The sequence below is a fragment of the Chlorocebus sabaeus genome, chromosome X (genome assembly GCF_047675955.1).
Source record: "Chlorocebus sabaeus isolate Y175 chromosome X, mChlSab1.0.hap1, whole genome shotgun sequence".
In the NCBI taxonomy this organism is placed as follows: domain Eukaryota; kingdom Metazoa; phylum Chordata; class Mammalia; order Primates; family Cercopithecidae; genus Chlorocebus; species Chlorocebus sabaeus.
In genome coordinates, this window is record NC_132933.1 from 17,755,802 (window position 1) to 17,767,699 (window position 11,898).

Here is an 11,898-nt window from a genome sequence, read left to right on the forward strand (position 1 = left end):
AATAATTACCGATAATGAGTTTCTCATTGAAATTATTTTTATCAAAATGGAAAAACTTCATCACAAAGAGGCTTCTGGCCATGTCCAAGTCAAATATATGTGATCGTTCTGTTGTCTGTCATTATCGTTAACCATTTTCTCTTTTCGGAGATTTCCTACTCCTTTGTCTTCTTTACAGTATCCTCTTTTAATTAACCATCTATCTCCCAAACCTTCCTTTCTCTACCTCATTGTGAAGCTTCTCTTCCTCCTTCTTAAACCTCAGTATTTCCCAGGGCTCCATTCTCAACCCTATTATTCTCACCCAATATGTTGTCATAATTGATGTTATCTTCTTCCACACTTCAGTTGCCATCTATGAAATTATGAATCTCAGATCTGTATTTTCAGCTATAGTCTGTCTCCTAAACTATACATGCAGAATATCCAGCTATTCACTGGTTTGTTGTTTCTAATTTTTCTACAGGTACCTAAATTGCAACATGTCAAGAACTGAATTGATCTTGACATGTTGCAAACATTGGACCAAACATTGAACACAATCTGATGGATTAATAGGTCCATACCATCAGAACATTCCATGGAATAACCCCAAGTAAACAAATTCTAATGACCAAAAACAATAAGGGGAAAAAACTCTTTCAAAAGTCATATGTAGATGATCAACCAACATCCTAAGGCTGAAATAATGGTTAACACTACTGTGTGTTTGAGTAAGACCAAGCACATGGTTTGGAGTCTTTGGTGACAGAATAAAGAAACCTTTTGGAAATTATGAAGACATAAATCCTCAGGCAGAAGACTTGAGAGAACAAGTTCTATGTGACCAGGTCAGCACAATGATAGTTTAAAGAAATTTTGGAATAGTTCTCAGGGACATGGCTCACTTGGGGTTTACTTCGGATTACTCTTAAGGAAAGAGTCATACTTTAAGCAAGGAATAAAAAAAAATCTAGGATCCTGAATTCAAAGACTTTGCTTCTTCTGTGATAACAGGATTGGAAAAAAAAAATTGAAAAGACTGGATGACTCAATAGGTTAAACTATGAGTGTTAGCTAATCTATAAGTGAAACAAAGAGGACTTGGGTGGAACCAGCAATGCTTTAAGGCAAGCTAAGCTCAATAGAAGAATGTGTGATTATGTACTTGCAATTTACCAGGATTGTAGTGAATACTATATTGTGGGAAAACTGTAAAGATCTCATAATAATATCATTTGAACATGAGACACAGAGAGGACAAGAAACACATTCAGAGTCACAGTTATGGAATGATAACGATAGACAAAGTTCATTGGTAGAAAAGAATCTCTAAGATTCCTAATTTTGGTGTGATGCTACTTCTACTACATCATATTTGTTTGCTCTGTGATAAAATTGTTATTTTATGCAATGACTGTGTATGAGTCACACTGCAGTGAACACTGAGGGGGCAGTATACCACAAGAAATGTAAAAGGGACATTTACCTACTATCCCAAGGGTTCAGTCTTTGAAGAAAAAATTGCCCCAATCCTTTGGTAGGCAGAAGCAGAAAAATGTCTAAGCTAAGCAGAACCCAGCCAAGAAGTGCTGGGGTGGAGATGTTTACTTACTCATTTGGTTGTAAATATATTTTTATTGCAAGCTATTGCATAAAAATCTTTAAACTAATTTGGGCAGCAAATGGGTTAAAGCTCCTTAAAAACCTAGAAAAATATATGCCATTAAAAGTCAGCCTGTGCATCATTTGCCGTGTCAGCTGCTGTGTTTGTGCAGACACCAGCAACCTCAGGCTGCGTCGTCCCTGCAGAGAGAAGGAGCTGCTATGCAGAGAATTACTTGTTTTTAGCCAAGGCTATTTCATCATTTTGAGTTCTTCAGGGCAGAAAAATGCTTACAAAGCAAAAGGCAGTGAAATAATTAGGTGGAAGGTTATGGCTGAGCAGTTCATTTAATGTATTTATGTAATTCCTAATGTGTTGCACTTTGGGGTTTCCCTGAAATAAGACACAGCAACAATGTGTCCCAGAATTACTAGGGCCTGATGCACCCACCAGCGGACAGCATGCCAAGGGAGAGAGCAGCAAGCAAAGGGAGTCTATGGGGCTTAAACTTTTCAATGCTGAATTCTCCCTGAAGCCATCTGCATACTGGGCCTGCTACTCATAGGGTGCAGCATTTTTCTAGGAGCTGCACACAAAGGAAAGACCTCTTCAAAAACATCATTTCACCCCCTCATCTCCCCATCCCAACCCCTACACCTCCTGCAAAGAGTCTATTCCCACCACCTGCAGAGCAATGCACTGAGCAGAGGACGAAAGCTAAATTAGCAAAGAACAGCATATGTGCCTTTTTGAGCCAAGTACTTACAGGCATTTCTCATCTAATCCTCAAAACGACCCTAATAAGTAGGAAATTAATATCTCTATTTTGCAGAAGAGGAAAAGAAGGCTCCAAGAAATGCACTGACCTACCCATAGTCATGCAGCTGGATCAAGCAAAGATAGGATTTTAACCCACGTAGTCTAGCTTCAATGCCCATGTTCTTTCTGTTAAACTATGTCAATCTGTTTCTCAAATAAGGTAGCTCCGATGTTACCTCTTCTATGCACCCCTTCTCATCACCATCCAGTGCTTTTTCTTATGCCCTCAAAGTTTTCTAATGGCATCGTTAATCTGCCTCATAATATATTAGAGGTGTGCGTGTGTGAATGTGTGTGCATCTCTGTGTGTGTGTGTTTGCGTGTGTTTCCTTGGGACCCCTTGGAAAGCAGGGTCTGTTTCCAATACAAATCATAGGTTCGCAGTTGTCTATCACAGGGCTCCTACAGAAAAGGTTCTTATTAATATTGATTGGACTGAGGTGAAATTTTACTTTTTAAAAATGTTTTATTAGAGTAAAATTCATGTAACATAAAACTATTTTAAACTGTACAATTCAGTGGCAGTTAGTATCTTCATAATATTGTGCAATCATCACCTCTGTCTAATTCAGAAGCATTTTTTGTCATACTAAAAGAAAACTTCCTGCCCATTAAGTAGTCACTCCCCCTTCCCCACTCACAGAGCCCCTGACAAGGAGCATTCTGCTCTCTATCTCTACGGATTTACCTATTCTGGATATTTCATATAAATGGACTAATACAATATGAGACCTTTGGTGTCTGGCTTCTTTGACTTACGTTTTTGAGATTCATCCATGTTGTAGCATGTATCAGTACTTTGATCACTTTATAACTAAACAATATTTCATTGTATGGATACAACCAATTTTGTTTATTCATTTATCATTTGATGGGCACTTGGGTTGTTCCCATCTTTTGGCTTTTCCGAATAATGCTGCTATGAACTTTTCTGTACAAGGATATATTTAAATTTCTGAGTGCTTTTAAGAAAAGGAACTTCTGAGTTGTATGTTAGTTCTATCTTTAACATTTAACGAAGCATAAAACTGTTTTCCAAAGTGGCTGCACTATTTTACATCCATACCAGGAAAGTGTAAGGGTTCTAATTTCTCTATGTGCTTGCCAACATGATATTTTCCTTTGTCAAAAAAAAAATCATAGTCATCCTATTGGGCATGAAGTGATATTTCATTGTGGTTTTGATTTTCATTTCCCTAATGACTGATGATGTTGAGCATCTTTCATGTGTTTATCGGTCACTTATATATCTTCTTGGGAGAAATATGTTCTATTCAAGTCATTTGCCCTTTTTTTGTCTTTTTGTTATTATGTTGTAGGAGCTTTTCTATATTCTGGATGTTAAGCTTTTATCAAAATCATTATTTGCAAATATTTCCTCCCATTTTTTAAGTTGTCTTTTCACTTCATCGATAATGTCTTTTGAGGCCCAAAGTTTTTAGTTTTGATAAAATACAATCTATTTTTCCTTTTGTTATTCATGCTTTTGATATCATATATACACAATCTATTGCTAAATCCAAGAGCATGAAGATTTGTAAAATGCTCTTACCTTGTTGAGGAAGCTTCCTCTATTTCTAATTTAAGTGTTTTTGTATTGTAAGGGTGCTGGATTTGGTCCAATGTTTTTTTTTCTGTGTCAACTGAGAAGATTGTGTGTGCTTTTAAGTTTTATTTACATGATTTATTGCATGACTTGATTATTTTTATGTTGAACCTTGAATTCCTAGGAGGAAACCCACCTGACCATGGTGTACAGTTCTTTTAATATGTTGCTAAATTCTTTTTCCAAGTATATTGTTGAGGATTTTTGCATTATTTTCATAAGGAATATTGGTCTGTACTCCTGTTGGTCCTTTATTGTGATGTGTTTGTCTGGCTTGGTTATCTTAGTAAATGTGAACTCATAGAATGAGTTAGAAAGTGCTTCTTCTGTATTTCTTGGAAGAACTTGAGAGGATTTGAGTTAATTATTCTTTAAATTATTGGTAGAATTAACTAGTGAAGCCATTTGATCCAAAACTTTTCTTTGGTGGGAGGTTTTCAGTTGACTGATTTAATCTCTTTACTTCCTATACATTTGTTGAGATTTTCTATTTCATCTTGAGTCAGTTTTGTTCATTTCAGTGTTTCTAGGGATTTGCCCATTTTATTTAGGTTATCTAGTTTGTTGGCAAACAATTGGTCATAGCATTCTTCTATAATACTTCTTAATTCTGTGAAGTCAGTAGGAATGCTCCTACTTTCATTTCTGATTTTAGTTATTTGCATTTCTTTATTCTTTATCAGTCTAGCTAAACGTTTAACAATTTTGTTTATTTTTTTAAACAACCGAACTTAGATTTTATTGATTCTCTCTGGTTATTTCTTCTCTATTTCATTTATCTCTGCTCTAATATTTATTATTTAATTCCTACCAAGGCTTTGTGCTTAATGTGCTCTTTCTCTAATTTCAATTTTTTTATTATTATTTTACTTTAATTTCTAGGGTACATATGCACAATGTGCAGGTTTGTTACATATGTATACATGTGCCATGTTGGTGTGCTGCACCCGTTACCTCATCACTTACATTAGGTATATCTCCTAATGCGATCCCTCCTCCCTCCGCCCATCCCACAACAGGCCCCAGTGTGTGATGTTCCCCATCCTGTGTCCAAGGGTTCTCATCATTCAATTCCCACCTATGAGTGAGAACATGCGGTGTTTGGTTTTCTGTCCTTAGGATATTTTGCTCAGAATGATGGTTTCCAGCTTCATCCATGTCCCTACAAAGGACATGAACTCAATCTTTTTTATGGCTACATAGTATTCCATGGTGTATATGTGCCACATTTTCTTAATCCAGTCTGTCATTGATAGACATTTGGGTTGGTTCCAAGTCTTTGCTATTGTGAATAGTGCCGCAATAAACATACATGTGGGTGTCTCTTTATAGCAGCATGATTTATAATCTTTTGGATATATGCCCAGTAATGGGATGGCTGGGTCAAAAGGTATTTCTAGTTCTAGATCCTTGAGATATCACCACACTGTATTCCACAATGGTTGAACTAGTTTACACTCCCACCAGCAGTGTAGAAGCGTTCCTGTTTCTCCACATTCTCTCCAGCACCTGTTGTTTCCTGACTTTTTAATGATCACCATTCTAACGGGTGTGAGATGATATCTCATTGTGGTTTTGATTTGCATTTCTCTGATGACCAGTGATGATGAGCATTTTTTCATGTGTCTGTTGGCTGCATAAATGTCTTCTTTTGAGAAGTGTCTGTTCATATCCTTTCCCCACTTTTCGATGGGGTTGTTTGATTTTTTTCTTGTAAATTTGTTTAAGTTCTTTGTAATTTCTGAATATTAGCCCTTTGTCACATGAGTAGATTGCAAAAATTTTCTGCCATTCCGTAGGTTGCCTGTTCACGCTGATGGTAGTTTCTTTTGCTGTGCAGAACCTCTTTAGTTTAATTAGATCCCATTTGTCAATTTTGGCTTTTGTTGCCATTGCTTTTGGTGTTTTAGTCATGAAGTCCTTGCCCATGCCTATGGCCTGAATGGTATTGCCTCGGCTTTCTTCTAGGGTTTTTGTGGCTTTAGGTCTAACATTTAAGTCTTTAATCCATCTTGAATTAATTTTTGTATAAGGCGTAAGGAAGGGATCAATTTTCAGCTTTCTACATATTGCTAGCCAGTTTTCCCAGCAACATTTATTAAATAGGGAATCCTTTCCCCATTTCTTGCTTTTGTCAGGTTTGTCAAAGATCAGATGGTTGTAGATGTGTGGTATTATTTCCAGGGGCTGTATTCTCTTCCATTGGTCTATATCTCTGTTTTGGTGCTAGTAACATACTGTTTTGGTTACTGTAGCCTTGTAGTATAGTTTGAAGTCAGGTAGTGTGATGCCTCCAGCTTTGTTTCTTTGGCTTAAGATTGTCTTGGCAATGCAGGCTCTTTTTGGTTCCATATGAGCTTTAAAGTAGTTTTTTCCAATTCGGTGAAGAAAGTCATTGGTAGCTTGATGGGGATGGCAATGAATCTATAAATTACCTTGGGCAATATGGCTGTTTTCACAATATTGATTCTTCCTATCCATGAGCATGGAATGTTCTTCCATTTGTTTGTGTCCTCTTTTATTTTGTTGAGCAGTGGTTTGCAGTTCTCCTTGAAGAGGTCCTTCACACCTCTTGTAAATTGGATTCCTAGGTATTTTATTCTCTTTGAAGAAATTGTGAATGGGAGTTCACTCATGATTTGGCTCTCTGTTTGTCTGTTATTGGTGTATAGGAATGCTTGTGATTTTTGCACATGGATTTTGTATCCTGAGACTTTGCTGAAGTTGCTTATCAGCTTAAGGAGATTTTGGGCTAAGACAATGGGGTTTTCTAAATATGCAATCATGTCATCTGCAAACAGGGACAATTTGACTTCCTCTTTTCCTAACTGAATACCCTTTATTTCTTTCTCTTGCCTGATTGCCCTGGCCAGAACTTCCAACACTATGTTGAATAGGAGTGGTGAGAGAGGGCACCCCTGTCTTGTGCCAGTTTTCAAAGGGAATGCTTCCAGTTTTTGTCTATTTGGTATGGTATTGGCTGTGGGTTTGTCATAAATAGCTCTTAGTATTTTGAGATATGTCCCATTGATACCCAGTTTATTGAGAGTTTTTAGCATGAAGCGATGTTGAATTTTGTCAAAGGCCTTTTCTGCATCTATTGAGATAATCATGTGGTTTTTGTCTTTGGTTCTGTTTATACGATGGATTACGTTTACTAATTTGCATATGTTGAACCAGCCTTGCATCCCAATTATGAAGGTATCTTGATTGTGGTGGATAAACTTTTTGATGTGCTGCTAGATATGATTTGCCAGTATTTTATTGAGGATTTTTGCATCGATGTTCATCAGGGATATTGGTCTAAAATTCTCTGTTCTTTGTTGTGTCTCTGCCAGGCTTTGGTATCAGTATGATTTTGGCCTCATAAAATGAATTAAGGAGGATTCCCTCTTTTTCTATTGATTGGAATAGTTTCAGAAGGAATGGTACCAGCTCCTCTTTGTACCTCTGGTAGAATTCAGCTGTGAATCCGTCTGGTCCTGGATTTTTTTGGCTGGTAGGTTATTAATTATTGCCTCAATTTCAGAACTTGTTATTGGTCTATTCAGGGATTCAACTTTTTCCTGGTTTAGTCTTGGGAGGGTGTATGTGTCCAGGAATTTATCCATTTCTCCTAGATTTTCTAGCTTATTTGTATAGAGATGTTTATAGTATTCTCTGATAGTAGTTTGTATTTCTGTGGGATCGGTGCTGCTATCCCCTTTATCATTTTTTATTGCATCTCTTTGATTCTTCTCTATTTACTACTTTATTAGTCTTGTTAGTAGTCTATCGATTTTGTTGATCTTTTCAAAAAATGAGCTCCTGAATTCAGTAATTTTTTGAAGAGTTTTTTGTGTCTCTGTCTCCTTCAGTTCTGCTCTGACCTTAGTTATTTCTTGCCTTCTGCTAGCTTTTGCATATGTTTACTCTTGCTTCTCTAGTTCTTTTAATTGTGGTGTTAGGGTGTCAATTTTATATCTTTCCTGCTTTCTCTTGTGGTCATTTAGTGCTATAAATTTCCCTCCACACTCTGCTTTAAATGTGTCCCAGAGATTCTGGGATGTTGTGTCTTTGTTCTCATTGGTTTCAAAGAACATCTTTATTTCTGCCTTCATTTCGTTATGTACCCAGTAGTCATTCAGGAGCAGGTTGTTCAGGTTCCAGGTAGTTGAGCAGTTTTGAGTGAGGTTCTTAATCCTGAGTTCTAGTTTGATTGCACTGTAGTCTGAGAGTCAGTTTGTTAAAATTTCTGTTATTTTACATTCACTGAGGAGTGCTTTACTTCCAACTATGTGATCTATTTTGTAATAAGTGTGATGTGGTGTTGAGAAGAACATATATTCTGTTGATTTGGGGTGGAGAGTTCTATAGATGTCTTTTAGGTCCACTTGGTGCAGAGCTGAGTTCAATTCCTGGAAATCCTTGTTAACTGTCTGTCTCGTTGATCTGTCTAATGTTGACAGTGGGGTGTTAAAGTCTCCCACTATTATTGTGTGGGAGTCTAAGTCTCTTTGTAGGTCTTTAAGGACTTCCTTTATGAATCGAGGTGCTCCTGTATTGGGTTCATATATATTTAGTATAGTTAGCTCTTCTTGTTGAATTGATCCCTTTACCATTATGTAATGGCCTTCTTTGTCTCTTTTGATCTTTTTTTGTCTAAAATCTGCTTTACCAGAGACTAGGATTGCAACCCCTGCTTTTTTTTGTTTTCCATTTGCTTGGTAGATCTTCCTCCATTCCCTTATTTTGAGCCTATGTGTGTCTCTGCACGTGAGATGGGTCTCCTGAATACAGCACACTGATGGGTCTTGACTCTTTATCCAATTTGCCAGTCTGTGTCTTTCAGTTGGAGCATTGAGCCCATTTACATTTAAGGTTAATATTGTTATGTGTGAATTTGATCCTGTCATTATGATGTTAGCTGGTTATTTTGCTTATTAGTTGATGCAGTTTCTTCCTAGCATTGATGGTCTTTACAATTTGGCATGTTTTTGCAGTGGCTGGTACCTGTTGTTCCTTTCCATGTTTGGTGCTTCCTTCAAGAGCTCTTGTAAGGCAGGCCTGATGGTGACAAAATCTCTCAGCATGTGTTTGTAAAGGAATTTATTTCTCCTACACTTATGAATCTTAGTTTGGTTGAATATAAAATTCTGGGTTGAAAATTCTTTTCTTTAAGAATGTTGAATATTGGCCCCCACTCTCTTCTGGCTTGTAGACTTTCTGCCGAGAGATCCGCTGTTAATCTGACGGACTTCCCTTTGTTGGTAACCTGACCTTTCTCTCTGGTTGCCCTTAACATTTTTTTCCTTCATTTCAACTTTGGTGAATCTGACAATTATGTGTCTTGGAGTTGCTCTTATCGAAGAGTATCTTTGTGGCATCCTCCCTATATCCTGAATTTGAATGTTGGCCTGCCTTGCTAGTTTGGGGAAATTTTCCTGGATGATATCCTGCAGAGTGTTTTCCAGCTTGGTTCCATTCTCCCCTTCACTTTCAGGTACACCAATCAGACATAGATTTGGTCTTTTCATATAGTCCCATATTTCTTGGAGGCTTTGTTCATTTCTTGTTACTCTTTTTTCTCTAAACTTCTCTTCTCACTTCATTTCATTCATTTGATCTTCTATCACTGATATCCTTTATTTCACCTGATCAAATCTGCTACTGAAGCTTGTGCATGCATCACGTAGTTCTTACGCCATGGTTTTTGGCTCCATCAGGTCATTTAAGGACTTCTCTACACTGTTTATTCTAGTTAGGCACTTGTCTAGTCTTTTTTCAAAGTTTTTAGCTTCTTCACAATGGGTTCAAACATCCTCCTTTAGCTTGGAAAAGTTTGTTATTACCGATCGTCTGAAGCCTTCTTCTCTCAACTCATCAAAGTTATTCTCCGTCCAGCTTTGTTCCGTTGCTGGCAAGGAGCTGCATTCCTTTGGAGGAGAAGAGGTGCTCTGATTTTAGAATTTTCAGCTTTTCTGCTCTGGTGCTTTTATCCGCCTTTGCTCTTTGATGATGGTGACATACAGATGGGGTTTTGGTGTGGATGTCCTTTCTGTTTCTTAGTTTTCCTTCTAACAGTCAGGACCCTCAGCTGCAGGTCTGTTGGGGTTTTCTGGAGATCCACTCCAGACCCTGTTTACCTGGGTATCACCAGCAGAGGCTGCAGAACAGCAAATATTGCAGAACGGCAAATGTTGCTGTCTGATCGTTCTTCTGGAAGCTTCGTCTCAGAGGGGCACCTGGCTGTATGAGGTGTCAGTTGGCCCCTACTGGAAGGTGTCTTCAAGTTAGTCTACTCAGGGTTCAGGTACCCACTTGAGGAGGAAGTCTGTCTGTTCTCAGATCTCAAACTCCGTGCTGGGAGAACCACTACTCTCTTCAAAGCTGTCAGACAGGGACGTTTAAGTCTGTGGAAGTTTCTGCTGCCTTTTGTTCAGCTATGCCCTGCCCCTAGAGGTCAAGTCTATAGAGGCAGGCAGGCCTCCTTGAGCTGCAGTTGGCTCCCCCTAGTTCGAGCTTCCTGGCCACTTTGTTTACCTCCTCAAGCCTCAGCAATGGCGAACGCCACTCCCCCAGCCTTGCTGCCATCTTGAAGTTCGATATCAGACTGCTGTGCTAGCAGTGAGTGAGGCTCCATGGGCGTGGGACCCTCCAACCGAGGCGTGGGATATAATCTCCTGGTGTGCCATTTGCTAAGGCCGTTGAAAAAGTGCAGTATTAGGGTGGGAGTTTCCCGATTTTGCAGTTACCGTCTGTCACGGCTTCCCTTTGCTGGGAAAGGGAATTCTGTGACCCCTTTCATTTCCCGGGTGAGGTGATGCCCCGCCCTGCTCTGTGGGCTGCACCCACTGTCTGACAAGCCCCAGTGAGATGAACCCGGTACCTCAGTTGGAAATGCAGAAAGCACCCATCTTCTGCATCGCTCGCACTGGTAGCTACAGACTGGAGCTGTTCCTATTTGACCATCTTGGAACCTCCAGACTCTTTCTTTAATTTCTTGAAGTATAAATTTTGATTATTGATTTGAGACCTTTCTTCTCTTTCAATGTAGGTTTTTACAGTTTTTAACTGATCTTGGCAAAATCTGCCTGGGAAGCCACCCTATCCCTGGGAATGCTCCAAGTCAGATGAAATAAAGGCAAGGCCTTTCACAGGTCCATAAGGGAGCCACTGGACAAATCAAAATCCACAACAACAATTCTTTGAGAACAAAATCCGTGTTGCTCTTTCTTGCACTAGGAACCTGTACCAGGAATGCAATGTGTTGTCCTAGTAGCTGCCGTAGATCTGGGATCTAGGTGATGGCTGTTGGGCAGTTTAAAATGTCACAGCGTTTTCTTACTGTAGCAACTTGTTTCTTCACCAAACTTTCACCTGATTGCTGTGTTTTTAACTAGACTCCAGAGTTCTGTAAAAGTTTATTTTGACAGGTTTTACTAGCTCATTATTTGTTTTTATGAAAGGAAAGCACCCTGGAATTTTCTTTTCTACTATTTTTAGTGACATCATCCTAAAATTTTATTCCTTTTCGTTTGTTTGTTTGTTTACCAACTCCATTTCTCTTCCTGATCAACAGAAGCCTTGATTTTGTTCAGGGAACTATCCATCCACCAGCACCAACCCTTCATAGTCTGCACATTCCAGGAAAACTCCATGCTAAAATCCTTTCTCTTTCTTTCACTGAATACAACTTTTCTGTCCTATATTTTATATTCTCAGTACCTAGCTAGATGGCAGGGTCTATTCTAATGACCTCATTTGATTTTCTTTTTTCTTAAATTTGAATAATTTTCATCAATCTTTCTTTAAGTTCACTATTTCTGTGTTATCTCTAATCCTTTCTTAATACCATTCAGTTAAATTTTTACTTCAGAAATTGAATTTTCTATTTGTAGAATTTCCA